The sequence below is a fragment of the Podarcis melisellensis genome, assembly GCF_964234715.1.
Source record: "Podarcis melisellensis genome assembly, chromosome: 2".
NCBI lineage: Eukaryota > Metazoa > Chordata > Lepidosauria > Squamata > Lacertidae > Podarcis > Podarcis melisellensis.
In genome coordinates, this window is record NC_138529.1 from 43,907,357 (window position 1) to 43,923,213 (window position 15,857).

Genomic DNA, 15,857 nt, shown 5'->3' on the forward strand with positions numbered 1-15,857 from the left:
AACAAAATACCACAATAACAAGAAAAGCAGCACAGTAGCAATAAATGATATTGTCCAGGCCAAACTACAGCAATTTCTTACGGTTAATTTAAGAAAACTTGAAGGAAAATGGGATGGATCCAGGAATCTAACGTTGCCCAATTTATCAAGTATCACCTGGGTAAGACAGATATGTAAGAAATGTTCCATCATTTGAGGCATCTTTCATTTATGTACGGTAGTTTTTGAAAGTTGCTTTGAGTCACTTTTGTAAGGAAAGTGACTAATGTAAATGATATCAACAACAACAATTTGAGCAGCATGAAGGAATTGAGCATTCCTGTTTGGAATTACCACATCGAGATTGGGCAACCCATAGAAACTTGCTTAGTTCTACCCAGGAATTGTGGGGGGAAAGGGCAGGGTGAGCAGCGGAACTTGAAATAACACAGTAGCCCATCAACTATCTGCAGCTGAGCATATGTTGAAGCAGTCACATGGCTGCTTTATCAAAAGCCAGTTCCCACCTAGTTCCATACAATGCACACTGTGCCATACCACATCAATTGGATCAGGAGAATTGGCCTTTTGTTGCTGGATCATTTCTACAAGCGGAGCATTAGTGCATGAAAGCACAATCTGTTTTTATTATTACCAGTGCGCCCTGTGGTTTCTCTTTCATGCTACCTTTTCCTTGCATAATCGTATTTACTTCCCATATACATCCCAGCAGTCATCTTTGAGTCAAAGCAGTGCACCAAATTTTCTGTTTAGCAGGAGGACTTCTTGTTTTGTTTACACACTCCTCTCCTTGCAGACCCCCACATATCCTATTGTCAACAGCTGTAATATACAACCGCTACACTTGACTGACCTCAGTTGTAGCAAAATCTCTGCAGGCTGCATGCGAATAACACAAGGAACAGATGTAACTTCTGGAATTGCTCCTACCTCAACTAGTTTTCTAACCAGTGTTAGTGGCGCCCGCCCTGTGGCATGCCCTCCCATCAGATGTCAAGGAAATAAACAACTACATAACTTTTAGAAGACATCCAAAGGCAGCCCTGCTTAGGAAAGTTTTTATTTTGTTTTGTTTTGTTTTATTGTGCTTTTAATATTCTGTTGGGAGCCACCCAGAGTGGCTGGGGAAACCCATCCAGATGGGTGGGGTATAAATAATAAATTCTTCTTCTTCTTCTTCTTCTTCTTCTTCTTCTTCTTCTTCTTCTTCTTCTTCTTCTTCTTCTTCTTCTTCTTCTTCGTCATTTAGGCTTTCCTTATTACCAGGTGCAGAGGGGGAGGAAGCTCTTGCTTATAACAATGCCTTCTTGCTTGCTTAAATGGACAGGCCTCTATCTTGTGCTTATTGGGCTTGACCTTCTAGCAGCTTTTTAACACAGGGGGCTATCCTCTTTCTTTACAAACCCATCTGCCTCTAGGTTTTGGGATTCTGTTCTCAGAGGTTTCTATTCTCTCTCTACCAGGTTGTCATGGAGACTAGGCATTCTAGCAGAGTAATTACTCCACTTCTGCTCAGGCACCTGAGTGTGTCTTTTAATCGAGATCATGACAACGAGGGTAATCGGATGGGGGCTTAGCTAATAAGGGTTCAATGCCGATGCTAAATCCCAAGTTAGAAAAGCAGTGCCCAACAACACTGCAACATGAATAACAACAACAGCAGCAGCAATAATAAACATTAATAATGATAAACCCACAAGCCAAAACAAGTGTTGCATTTATGTACGTTGCACATCTGGTGTGTGGAGTATGGCAAGTTTTGACCGTTCTGTTCAGTATGAACTTATAGGTCACACATTGTGACATGCTAGTCTGGGCTGTGTTAAGTTGTTCATTGGTGTCCTGAAATCATGTTTGGGTGGTATTACTTAGTGGAAGGGAATTGGTAAGGCAATGTGGTGCAATGCTTAGGTCACTGTAGCCAACATGGCACACCCCAAATATTGTGGACTACAACTTCCAGCATCCCTGATCATTGGCCATACTGGTAGAAGCTAATGCGAACTGTAGTCCAAAACTTCTGGCTATCCCTACAGTAGTTTAGACAATTGGCCTACAGGCTACAGAAAGCCAGGCTAAAATCCATATTTATTTATGCTGCCTTTGGCCAGTCACTCATCTGTCAGCCCAGTGTCCATCAAAGGCTTGTGAGGATTAAATGTGTGGGAGAAAGCGTGAGCTTCTTAGAGGTAAACCACAATATAAACGAAGTAGCTGTAAATTTTACATCAGGAATGCAGCATCTGTGGTCTTCCAGGTGCTGCTGGTCTCCATTTCCCACCAACCCCAGCTAACATGGCCAGCCAATGATGGCGGTTTTAGTTAAGATGAGCAATATGTTTTCTGTGGATTCTCTCTCTCTTTGCTTTTAGGTTCTGTACTTTGCCAGTAGGCTGTACCCAGGACTTGCAGGACACATACCTATTAATTTTCTTGATCAAGCCCCTGCCCCTGCCCCTGCCCAGGTACAATAAATTTATTTTTCACATTTTGGTAGTCTTATCTTATATTTGCATCTTGTACAACACCAAAGAGGTTTTACATATGGGTAAATTCCATATCAGTGGAGAAAATGAATGGAATATCTATGGGGGGGGGGATATAAACCAGATCTTTCGGTTTGTCTGTAACAGGTGGACAACTTTTAACATACCTGGGAATAACAATAAGGCAAAGCAGTCTTCCAGTATCTAAGATGGGGTTACATTCCTCCCACCAGATGTCAAAGAGAACACCAACTACCAGACTTTTAGAAGACATCTGAAGGCAGCCCTGTTTAGGGAAGCTTTTAATGTTTGATGGACTACCGTATTTTAATATTTTGTTAGAAGCCGCCCAGAGAGGCTGGGGAAGCCCAGCCAGGTGGGCGGGGTATTAATAATAATAATAATAATAATAATAATAATAATAATAATAATAATAATTTGTTGTTGTTACATCTTTAAAAGGCTACATTTTGATTCAGGTTAAGTACAGATGTTAACAGTACAAGAATATGTTGGTTTTACAGAACACAAGCCTTCCACAATCTTTTTTTTTGGGTGTGTGTGTGATGCTTAATCTGTTTCCATTCCTGTCTTTAAATTGTATCAGTCTCCATTTGTCTGCCTACCCCCTGCTTGGCTAACATTTCTTTGGGCAGTTACTGCATCCCGTGGCTCTAGGTGTCATTAGAATGCTGAAAATACTCAACTCTTGCCTGACTACTCTTGCCCTGGCCTCTGTTATTTAGTCCTGCAATGCGAGCTGCCTTTCAGATTTATCAGCATGGATTTCTTCCTGCAGGCTTAAACTCAACATGTAAAAAAACCTTCCTCTTTCTACTTTACTACTCAAATTGATTCAGCAACCCAAACCTGCTGATACTTCTTCCTTCAGAGCATTGCTGAAATCTCTGCCTTTCTAGGTTTCCCCACAGCTAAGAACTTGGCCCTTCCTTTAGCTCTTTCCTGCCTCTCTTACCACAACTGCCTTTTCAATTGCCTCCCTTTCTGCCATCTTGAGCCATGCATTTCCCCCCCCCCAAAAAAAAATTTATTACTTCTGCTAGCTCTTATAACCAAATGCTTGTACTCCTATTTTCTTTCAATGGTTTCTTACTCCTTTTCTCAGTTTTCTTCATCATTCTGTACTTATTTGCAGAACCCTTCATGGTCGCATCCCTGCACACCTCTGATACTTTCCTGTTATGGCTGCAGTTGTAAACTTTGCTTAGAGTCCCTTTCCTTTCCACGTGCGCTCCCGTCATTCGGTCCCAGCGCCTGCCAACCCAGCAGTTCGAAAGCACTCCCGGGTGCAATTAGATAAATAGGGACCGCTTACCAGCGGGAAGGTAAACAGCGTTCCATGTGCTGCTCTGGCTCGCCAGATGCAGCTTCGTCACACTGGCCACGTGACCCGGAAGTGTCTTTGGACAGTGCTGGCCCCCGGCCTCTTAAGTGAGATGGGCGCACAACCCTAGAGTCGGACACAACTGGCCCGTACGGGCAGAGGTACCTTTAACTTTTACCTGCTCCTTATCATTTACAAATGTTTAAATTCTCCTTCTCTTTATTGCTGCCTCTTACTTTTGAAATGTCTGCAGTGTCTCCTCTGTTTCTGCTTTCAGCATTCAGTTTTAAACCCCTTCTGATTAATTTTTTTGAGAGATCTTTTCACTCCTAATAAGTCAAGAGCATTCCTCGCAATTACAATTTTAAATGTGGCTTTTCTTGCAGTTATGTAAATGCACATTACCCCTGGCTCATCCTTTTACCCAACCTGCCATTTGCCTTTCAGATACAATTCTGGTTTAAAACCTTATGTTGGTATAGGGCCAGGCACACTGCTGGCATAGAATCAAAGAATCATAGAATGGCAGAGTTGGAAGAAACCCCGAGAATAATCTTGCCTTGGTCCAACCCTCTGTAATGCAGGAATCTCCACTAAAGCACCCATGAGAAATGGCCATCCAATCTCTGCTTCAAAAGTTTGACTTCCAGCATATATTGGGGTAGTTGAAGTCTCCCATTACTACTATATCTCTCCTTTTTAAATGTTTGGTAATCTGCTCTATAGGGATGCAGGTGGTGCTGTGGGTTAAACCACAGAGCCTAGGGCTTGCCGATCAGAAGGTCAGCGGTTTGAATCCCTGTGACGGGGTTAACTCCCGTTGCTTGGTCCCAGCTCCTGCCCACCTAGCAGTTCGAAAGCACATCAAGTGCAAGTAGATAATAGGTACCGCTCCAGCGGGAAGGTAAACAGCATTTCCGTGTGCTGCTCTGGTTCGCCAGAAGCGGCATAGTCATGCTGGCCACATGACCCAGAAGCTGTACGCCGGCTCCCTTGGTCAATAAAGCGAGATGAGTGCCACAACCCCAGAGTCGGTCACGACTGGACCTAATGGTCAGGGGTCCCTTTACCTTTTAATCTGCTCTAGGAAGGCATTATCCAAGTCTTCAACCTAGTTTGCTGACACTCACAGTAAATTTGCTATTTGAGGGAGTTATACACCTGGGATATCTCACAAATATATAACATAATTTTGTTTGTGAACTCTTTCAAAGGGTGATCAGTTATAAACCTGCCCATATCAATATAAGGTTATGTAACCTGTTGTGAAAATCTCCCTTTCATAGTCTCACCCCCCCCCCACCTCCGCTGCCAATATCCTATTGGTGATTGTGAACAATAGATCTGGGTATAATGGAGAATGATGAGTGGTTTTTAAACATAGAATGGGATCAACACCACTTACTTCACTGAGGGTAGGAAACCATCTTTCTCTGAGTACAGCATGTAAAAGAAGCTGAAGAAGAAAGCCATTTGGGAATTTGGCTGGGATGTTGGTTTAAGATTTTAGGTTACTGGTGTGGCTTTTGTGGTTAGGGGTTCTTCCAGATGTGGATGATTTAGCAGCACCTGTTTTGCTTCAAGCTGTAAGTGGAATATCAACACTGCTTCAAGACACCCTATAGCCAACTGGGTCAGTCCTTCCCTTACCTCAGCTACAATTCTCAGGATGATTGTCCATATTTTAATTAAAGGGAGCATAGGGTAAACAGATATAAGGGCAACATTACTTGGAAAGATGGACTTCATTCCTAGAAATGAGAGCCATAGAGAAATAAATAGCAAGAGCAATCTGAGATGACGACGATGACACCAAAGCAACAACAACAATTTTTTAATTTATATCTCACCAATCTGGTTGGGTTTCCCAAGCCACTCTGGGCGGCTTACAGTATATATAAAAACACAACAAAACATCAAACATTAAAAAAATTATCCTATACAACCAACCAACCAACCAACCAACCAACCAACCAATAAATCAATAGAAACCAACAACAACAACAATAACAAAGTTTACAGATATACTCAAATTAAAATAACCACCAACCCAAACTAAACATTTAACCAGCACCAACCTGACAAAAACAAAACAGAGTTACCAAAATTAGAACCATTTAAAACATTTTAGCCAGTTGCCCCATCCCAAGAGTTGTTCCAGCAATGTCCCTCCAGCCTCCCAGGAGCCTCTTTTAGCTGTTCAAGGTGAGTCTGGGTCCCGCCTCCTAGGCCAGGTGGAAATGGGCCTTGCAGCAGGGAGTGGCCTTCCTTCCAGCATCATGGCAGCAGCAAGAGCAATCTATACAGGCTAGAAAAGCAGTGTGATAAGCCATCTACATCTAAGGAAATTACACCGCTATTCCATTGAGTTACAAATAGCTGGATTTTCTGACCTCTGGCAAAAAGAAAGCAAGAGACAGGAATATTTTGGGTCATGATGTCATACTGGTGCCATGTAAAACATGGACAGTACCAGCAAAAGACATTCTGTTACCTGAGGCAGGCACTTCTGCTTTCTTTCTTTCTTTCTTTCTTTCTTTCTTTCTTTCTTTCTTTCTTTCTTTCTTTCTTTCTTTCTTTCTTTCTTTCTTTCTTTCTTTCTTTCTTTCTTTCTTTCTTTCTTTCTTTCTTTCTTTCTTTCTTTCTGCTTACTTGCTAATTGCCTTACTGGGTGTGCCTTGGCCTCTATTCCCTCATTCCCTCTCACTCTGAGGAAGGTCAATGTCATTCTGGGCAAGGTCAGATTTCCTGTGGTACTGCGTTTGCCAATGTGGCAAGAAATTATTTCAAACATCATTTATAATAGCAAGTGGGTCATACACAATCTGGGTGGTGTGGGGAAAGCAACATGGTCTCTTGAGGAAAGTGAGCATGGGCTGGGGGGGGGGTTGGCACTTAAAAAAAGACTCCTCCCCATGTCCACCACCTGCGACAGCTGCCTCATTTTGCCAAATGATAGAGCTGGCCCTGAATATGAGTGAACAGAGCATAGCTATTCCATGATTAATGTTCAGTGTGGAAGCACTCCTCTAATATATGCCACAGCTCTATATTCTGATATAAAGAGATTCTATAACAGAAGTTTTCATTCCTCTCTTCCCCAAAGTAAATTGGCCTCATAAAGGCTGTTTTGAGCTTTCCACCTCTTCGGAAGGAAGGGGAGGGAGACAAAATGCCTGCTATTACAAAAAATGCAGCAGTTTCACATAGATATAAGGCCTACATGCTGGCCAAAAAACACATACAAAAAAACTCTTTAGGGAAACAGAAACTGAACACCGAAGCAGGGCCATCTTAAAGAAAACTACACATGATTAATTATTAATTACCTTCTATTTTGTGTGCAGAAAGAAATATAAGAAACTGGTCTCACTGCACTCCTTAGTAGCTCCATTCAGAGCAATTCTGCTTCTCAAAGAAATTGAGACCAGCTGGTAAATAGGATTCATTCCACATCAATAAAAATCACAGAAGCAAAAATAAAGTTCCACATTCTAATTCTAGCACAGCAGTTCTAGTACTAAGTCTCATGATCTCACCCTGCGTTTATTTTTAAACTTGTGATTTGTTCACTCCCCCTGCATTTCTTTTGCTACATTTCTTCTCTCCAGAAAAGACTTGCCACTTCCATAATGAACACCTTCCTAAAATCCTGCGTTGTTAGAAGCATGTGTAAATATGTGTGACTGTGACACATTGTCCAACTTAATAATTCTGCTAACAGCTCCAAGTTTTCTTTCGTCACATGCACTTGTGTGTGCACCAACCTCACCACATTTCCTCCATTTTAAACAAGATGGAGGAGGAGATGGGCTTGAAGACAGCGATCTTCCTCTCATTGGTGACTGTGACTCCGTTCTGGCTGTAATACTTGACATCAAGGCTGTAAAAGTCAGAGATCGAATAAAGAGCAGCAGGACCACAGTAAATGATTGCTTGTTGAATCTGGCATGTTCCCTATGATAGGAGCCAAAGGGCAGCAGTTGGGGGTCTTAGAAAAGACTGTTCATCAATTCCAAGTGCTTTAACTCAAGATAAATTCTCTGTTATTCAGGCAACTTTACAGTCCTGTTTTGGATATGATCTCCAAACCAATTAAGCCAGAATATCCAGTTTCAAACACTTAAACTGATTCTCTACAGACAGGTTGTCTGTTGGCTTAGATCCAGATACTTCTGCCAAACTGAGTATTGGCACCCTCAAAGACAAAAAATGCCACCTCCATGCCAGCGTTTAAATATGAAAAAGAATAAGATTAAAGGATTCTGACAGATCCCTTAGATTCCTTGTTTCAGACTCTCTCTAGGCATCCTGGACCAGGTCCATGGGGGATAAGTACATAAGGGTTCATAATGGTTTCCTTCTGTGACGAGATGGTTCTGCTGAAAGAGGATATAACAGCGGCAGGAATATGCTCTGTTGTGTGCGAACTTCTCGAACATGGTTTATGTATACAGAAGAGCGGTAAACAAATAAAGTGACTGACTAACTCAATATCAAAGAAGGCAAAGGGCAGATTAGTTTGGTGTATTTTGGAATCAAGCCTTGTCAGAGGAATGTGCCACTCTGCTAGGCACCGGCTGATTTCCTTGTTGACCTCCCCGCTGCAACTCCCGGCAGGAAAACAGGCGAGGTCTCTTATCGGCGATCCTCCTCAAACGTGAGAAGAACACACCACTCCTTTCCCCCTCTCCTCCCTGCTATCCCCAGTGAGGGGAAAGAGACAGACAGAAATATATTTACATGCTTTTATTTCTGTCTTTTGCAGCAGTACAGAGAAACATGTCTGCACTCTCTTTTACATCAACAGCAGAGAGAATAAGGCCTCCCATGTACTTCCAGTACAGGTCAGATGACACACTGAGCTAACATCCGGTGCTCAGTACAGTGAATGGACTGCCCCTTTCTTCTCATGGTAACAGTCACAAACATCCTGTCTGGCTTTCCAGCCAGCTGCAGAAGCTTCTGCTCGCTGCTGCATTGCTCCTTTTTGGTAACAAGTTCTGCCAATTGTACAGGAGGGAGAGTCAGAGATTGAATAAAGAACAGCAGGACCCCACTGAATGATTGCATCCAACATTGCACCCAATGATTGCATCTGGCAATGTGGTCATTAGTGAAGGGTAATATCAACTAGCCCTAAATCAGGCTTGTTGAGAATTGTACCCAATGACTTTTCATTCATTGACGTGTACTCAACACAAACAAAGATGGAAAGTTCTATGTCCTACATAGAACCATTTAGCTGTCAGAACAGATTCAAAACTTAGTTTAGCTGGTCACATGTGGTAATGATTACACTTGCTTTGTGTATACAGATCGTTTCCCCACTTCTTAGACTGTGATATACCAAGACTGATCTCTTGCAGAGTTTATCTTGCTTCCCTTAATTTGCAAAGAAACTGATTATAGGTTGGGAATTTATGCTCTTTATCTGAATTTGCCACACACAACTTTTTTTTAAAAAAAGCAACAACATACATACATACATTGAAGGTTAATTTAGAGATTTATTAATATATGGAAACTATCTTTTGAAAAGATTTGGGAAGAAAGTGTTTGATGAGTAGGGGAGAAATGTGATTCAGTTTGCATTTGAAGATGAACTTGACTTACACTTTCTGAAGCAACAGGTGAACCAAAACGTAGCCATTCATTGAAATTTGCACTGATCCAGATTTCACAATGCAGTTCTCAAGCCAGTTGATGTGTACAAAAATGCACATACTTGGGTAAAGTGTGCATAAGAATGCATATATTAGCAAAAATAACAAGTGAAAATGTGTTTCCTAAGGCAACGTTGCTTTGAAAAAAATGTGTATTTTAGGCAAAATTGCACGCAAGCACCTGTGTATTGGGGGAAATGATGAATTTTCATGATGACTTTTTAAAAAATTGCAAACTGATGCAGAAAAGTGGAGAACTGAGTTTAACTTCTGTAAAATAAGAAATCAAAATTGAATGATTTGCGCACCTTTAGTGATGGGGTGGGGCTAGTTAGGGGAAGAGGGGTATAAAAAATGTGGGCACTTAAAATGTGTATAAGATAAGAGAGCAGATGCAGAAAAAGTTACTGTTGAGTACGAACAGAAATAAGTTAAAAGGACAACTGAAAAGTAAGAACTCATGGACTGGAACGGAAACAAAAGAGGTTTTAAAAAGGCAGAGAAATAATATTAAAATTCTGACTGTGATGTAGTTCAATACAGACACCCTGAAACTCAACCTTATATGGCTGCTGTCCCAGCACAGCTCTTCCTAGGACAAGACCATTAAAACAAATAATTTTATGTCAGAACAGAGTGAAACTTCTAGTGCTGGAAGTCATGCTGGGTAGAACCTTGTTAAAGAAAAATTATATTGGAATATTTTTTCCCCCAGCAGAAGATATAAAAACTGAAATTGATTGCAGAAGCAGTTTCCAATAATCAGAAAAAATAAACCAGCCCTGAAATGATATACATATCAAATGCAACATACAACTGATGCATATAGTCAGTTACAATAAAGAATGGATGGATGGAAATTTGTAGTCCATAAAAATAAAATGCATATTTTTCAATATAAAAAGTATTGACTAGCCTTCTGCTCCAGAATTATATTTACTGTTCCTCATTCAATCAGCTGGCTGCTGCTTCTAGTCTCTTTTAACTGGCTTTAGCAGTGCATAGGGCAAATCTATGTAACAATAAAAATATATCAGTACCTCTCAGCTTTTTATTTTAGCCCTTAAGATTACTATTATTATTAGATCTAATTTTTGTAATCAAGTGCCTTAAAGGTGACTTACACAGTAAAAATAAAATAACCAAGTCATTAAAATCAAATAAAACAGCAATAAACACAAGCTAAAACAATCATCTGACAATATAGCTAAAAGGAAGAAGTCCTACCCACCTGACATAAAGCACAAGCACAGCAAAGGCTTCTGACACTCTAACTACTCTCCCAATTAGAAATAATAAGCCTGGGTATATGTGATGCGCAAATTGCCTTAGCTCAACTCAGAACTGGGTCAGCAATTTTCAGCATCATCGAAGAATGCTAACCCACTGAGTTGAGGAGCCATCCGCCCGCCAACATCACTTTCTATGGTCTTTCTGCACAGATAATAGCAGAACCTGCACAAACCAGCACTTCCAGTCTCCAATTTGTACATGGTCTAGAAGGATGCTATAGCTGATGATGCGGGTGGTGCTGTGGTCTAAACCACTGAGACTTTGGGGCTTGCCAATCAGAAGGTTGGCGGTTCGAATCCCTGTGATGGAGTGAGCTCCCGTTGCTCTGTCCCAGCTCCTGCCAACCTAGCAGTTTGAAAGCATTCCAGCGCAAGTAGATAAATAGGTACCACTGTGGTCAGAAGGTAAACGTTGCTTCTGTGCGCTCTGGTTTCTGTCACAGTGTTCCGTTGTGCCAGAAGTGGTTTCATCATGCTGGCCACATGACCCGAAAAGCTGTCTGTGAACAAATGCCAGCTCCCTTGGCCTGAAAGCAAAATGAGCACTGCAACCCCATAGTCATCTTTGATTGGACTTAACCATCCAGGGGTCCTTTACCTTTACCTTTTTACCTTTGTAGCTCATGACTTTGAATGCAGAGGAGCTGTCCAGGAAAATCAACACCATTGTACTCCCCGCTCTCTGTTTCCTGCTGAAAGTTTACGCCGTTACCACAAGTGCGATGAGACTTTGTCCCCTCTTATCCTCCATGTGCCCCATCTCTAAATCTGCTCCTCAGGGTTGTAAGGAAACCCAGAACAGATTTAGTGGGCTCACGGGGAGAGGAAAGGGGGAGAACATTTTGTTGTGCTAGAGAAATCCTTGTGCTGATGGAACCTTAGAGTTAGCGCTACACTGAATATAACCTTATATTCTTCTATGATGGCACACAGCCCATTCCATGAGCTTCCCAGATGGGCGGGGTATAAATAATAAAATTATTGTTGTTGATGTTGTTGTTATGTGTCTAGACTGGCAGTTGAATATTAATTTAGTACTGGCAATGGGAAACCTCTGTTTTATCTGAGGCAACTGGAATGTTATAGGGGTGCAAAACAGGCCATGTGGCACAACCAGGTCTGTTCTTCAACAGCTGAGTATGGTCAGGGAGCTTAGGGGGAACAGCCACCTCTGCTTCACAACATCTGCTGCCTCATTCTACCTAATGGTAGGACCGGGCTTGCTAGCCATATAAAAGAGCTACTGGTTCTGGCCTGACTCTTCAGGCTGAGCGAGCTGTCAGTCAGGCAAAGATTGACTTCTCAGACTGGCTTCATCCTGGCTGGACTCCAAACCCTGAAAAATGTATTTTAGATGTATGACATAGTAGATGGATGACATAATGAAGGGCAACTAAGGGCAGTGTTAAAAGTCAGTTTTAAACTTAAAAATACAAATTACTTCAGAGTTCCCAGATTAGTCACTGTGTTGTGTCTACGCACAGCACAACTCTCACATTAACAAGGCAAAGTGGTAAAAACCTTATTCTATCAACTCATATTTTAAAATGCTTAAGCAAAGCTGTGATTAAAAAAAACCCCTCACAAATCTCCCCAAACAAACTAAGGTACTTCTCATGGTGATTTCTTCTGTGGTACTTTCTTCCCACATATTTTTAAATATTACACTGAAAATGATTACGGTAGTTTAGTAGTTGGTGATTTGCATAGTTTTTGTTAGTTTGTTGTGTCAGTGCATACCATTAAGTACTCTTAATGCATTGATTTAGAACTCATTAGAGCCATTGCAAATGATTAGGTCAATAGAAGAGTCCACATAATTAGTGAAATAATGATGGCATAATGACACCGACTGGGGTTCGGTTCTCACTGAGGTGTCAATTCTGCGCCTGGGAGGTCAGGGAGTTCACATGACTGAACGCTCCTCTGCCCACAAAAATCCCTCCACACAGGACATTAGATATCCGGAAGGGTATAAACCTAGCCGCCACCCTAATACACTAGCGTCTGTAAGCAGAATTGTTTTTTTTAAATGGATCAGTATTTGATTGCATGCACCCCTTGCTTGAGGGATGAAGTGGTATAGTCCAAAGACAGATTTGTTTTGTTTTTGTTTGACTAAGGGCTAAACAAACAATCTATTATATTGTATGTAATGTGATCGCAGGACATTCATTTTTACATATGTAGTCATGTTTACCAGTGTGGAAGTGGCACAATACAGCATCAGTAGAAATTATCTAAGACTCAAAACTCCCCCCCCCCTGCAAAAAAATTATACTTTTAACAAATAATGGGACTGTCTGAGGGGATACATCAGACAAAATGTGCTTCAATTTTTTTTTAACAAGCTCCATCCCCAAATTGATCTACAGTACATCTAGTTTCCCAGGTCTTTCCAAATCTGCATCTGCAATTGGTTTAAAGATGTTTTAAGGGTATTTCCAAAAAAAATTAAATTGTTTTATTGCTTGCCGTTTGCCACCCTTGGCTGCTTCAGGAGGAAGAACAGGAGAAGAATAGAAAAAATAATAAAATAAAATAAAATATAGTTCTGAAAAAAACTAATTTTACCTCAAAGGATGAAACAAACCACTTCCAAGATTACTTAAGACTATCCATAATAGATAGCAAGGCTTGGTAAGGATAATTTTATCCAAAAGTTTAACATTTTCTATATGCAACCATTTATATTGTTGTTATAGTCAGTTTAGATCTATATACCTATGAAGAGACGTGTGTGTGTGTGTGTGTGTGTGTGTGTGTGTGTGTGTAAGGGGGAAACACGTGCAATTATTGTATAATTTGTTTGGGACTATCTCCAAGAGAATAAAATCCCTAGAGGCCCACAACTGAGCCCTATAGAGAAGACGTGGAACACATTTCTAGTATACATTTGCAATTGTGTTGCTACCAAACACCCACCCCTCATTCTATAGAAACATAAAACACATAATGCTATTTTCAGGCACTTTCTCCTTTGTAAACTCTACATGTTGTGTCCAGTTGTTTGTGAGGTCTTCTCTGAAAAACAACAACTTTGGTCCCTTGATCATTCTGGTGCAGTCTTTGTTTTTAGAACCTTTCCCAAATGTCTGAAGAAGGCATTGTGGATGACACAGTATTGTTGAGCTACATCAAGAAAGAATATTTTCATCGTCAATTGGGGTGGATATCTTGCGGTAAACTCCCACCCTTACTTAAGAATAAAGAAAATATCACTTTAGGGGGATAGATATCAGAATAATTTTTGAGAGATTAGTGGCAGGGACATTACAGCAAAATTGAAACCGTGGCAGTGAAGAAAAACAAAACGCATTGCACATTCTTCTTTTGGCTTTTCTTACACTTTACACCTTCAGTCTGCTTATATCATTGGCTCAATGGTTCTGTTAGTTTTAAATAAATCCCACAGTCTGTGATGCACATTATCATGTGCAGTTCACACCCAGAAGTCGCAGACCATTGATGGCAGGGTTTCTGGCCCAGCAGTCCGGATCTTTATCTTCCCCCTCACCATGGACCATCTTTGATAGATGTGTAGAACCATCCACATGTCAATCATCTGATGTCATAATGGCATTGTCCCACCCACTTGTTGAAGTTGGCCCATGGAAGTTGGAGGGAGATACAGCCAAGGAGGATTGAACTCCTTCCTCATTTGCTGATATGTGGGGAGCTAATTCCTGATTTGTAGGCATGTCTGTATCTGCCACATACTTTTACATGACAGGGGTGGGGCAGTTGGGCATATTTTGAGGGAGAATAGCTTCATGGGCCAAATGGGGAAATCTGGTGGGCCAAATTTGGTCTGGCAGGGGGAGAATCCATGATGTAGACACATGTAAGATATTAGGTCAAAACCCCCATTGCAGACTAATTCAAGCAGTTTAGGTCACAATAGGTCCCCATTAAAAGTCAGGATCTACAGCAAGTCCTCATTAAATGTAGATGTCCAGACATGGCCAATGTTTGCATATATTTCTGGGTAGCTAAAAAACTGCCGGGGGGGGGGCATGGCTTAATTCTGTAGCTACTGTTTCCCAATGTGATGGGCATGCAAATATGGAACTGTGATAACTCATGAAATAGTGCATGTGGAAAACAGTTTTTGAGCCACAGAGAGGAAGTTACCTGCCACCACTGTGCTGAGAATAATTACTACAACCTTGTAAACAACGAGCAAGAAACTAGTCTCTGCAGCCGTCTAAAGGCAGCCGTCTAAAGCGGATGCCGGCACTTCACTGCCACCATGCAAGGCAGTATTGCAAGAAAGTGAATTGATCAGGAATGCTGGGCACATGCCAAGAAAACCTTGCAACCATCTGACACTTCATCATGCAAGGCCAGTCACAGAGAGTCAATTTGGCAAGATGTGGACTGCCAGAAGGAGGCAGAGGACAAATGCCTTGAAACAGAGGGCTACATGCATCATTATCAGCCTAACATCAAAACTCATTTGCAATAAGTTGGGTTCTTCCTAATAATTCCATCCCCATTGGGCCACAGCAGGCATGTCCAAAGTCCATTTTGGGGGCCTAATCTGGCCCTCCGGTCAGTTTACACTCTGTGCTCTCTCTCTGCGTTCTAAAAAAAAAAAGGTCAATAATTTGGGATAAAATTATATAAAAAGCTCAACAACTTTGGTCCTCAAATCTGGCCCTCTTTGAAAAAAGTTTGGGCACCCCTGGGCTACAGTATTCTTTGCTTTGGAAAATGTTGAGAACCTGCCCATTCAGTTGTGTCAACTTTTCATGCCAATTTTCTGCAATGCAGGTGTTCTTTGTATCCTTGCTGACATCCATACGAACAACTCCAGAAACTCCAAGGACCTGTTTCCATTGATGAGAATGCTTCATTTTGCAGAAGTTACTGCTGTGTAGGAAAGTACTGAAGTAGGAGTGGAGTTCATGATGTTTTATTGAGACAGAATGGTTTAAACCATACATTCTGCCATAAATGGAACACACTATGTTCAGTAATATCCTGGAACATGAACAGTGAGGGATGGGAAGAGGGGAGCTGGAATGCTGATGTCATCTACCAGATTTCCAGGGTAAATGATGGA

At 41.4% G+C, this 15,857-nt stretch overlaps 1 long non-coding RNA gene across 1 annotated transcript; it reads right to left on the reverse strand.

Annotated features, from left to right (window-relative positions):
• Window positions 1–13,748: 13,748 nt before the first annotated feature.
• Window positions 13,749–14,330, reverse strand: LOC309363161. The gene is made up of 2 exons (XR_014165286.1): window positions 14,137–14,330; window positions 13,749–13,921 (listed from the first exon to the last, which is right to left on the reverse strand). It is a non-coding gene; the product is annotated as an uncharacterized lncRNA (long non-coding RNA).
• Window positions 14,331–15,857: the final 1,527 nt, after the last annotated feature.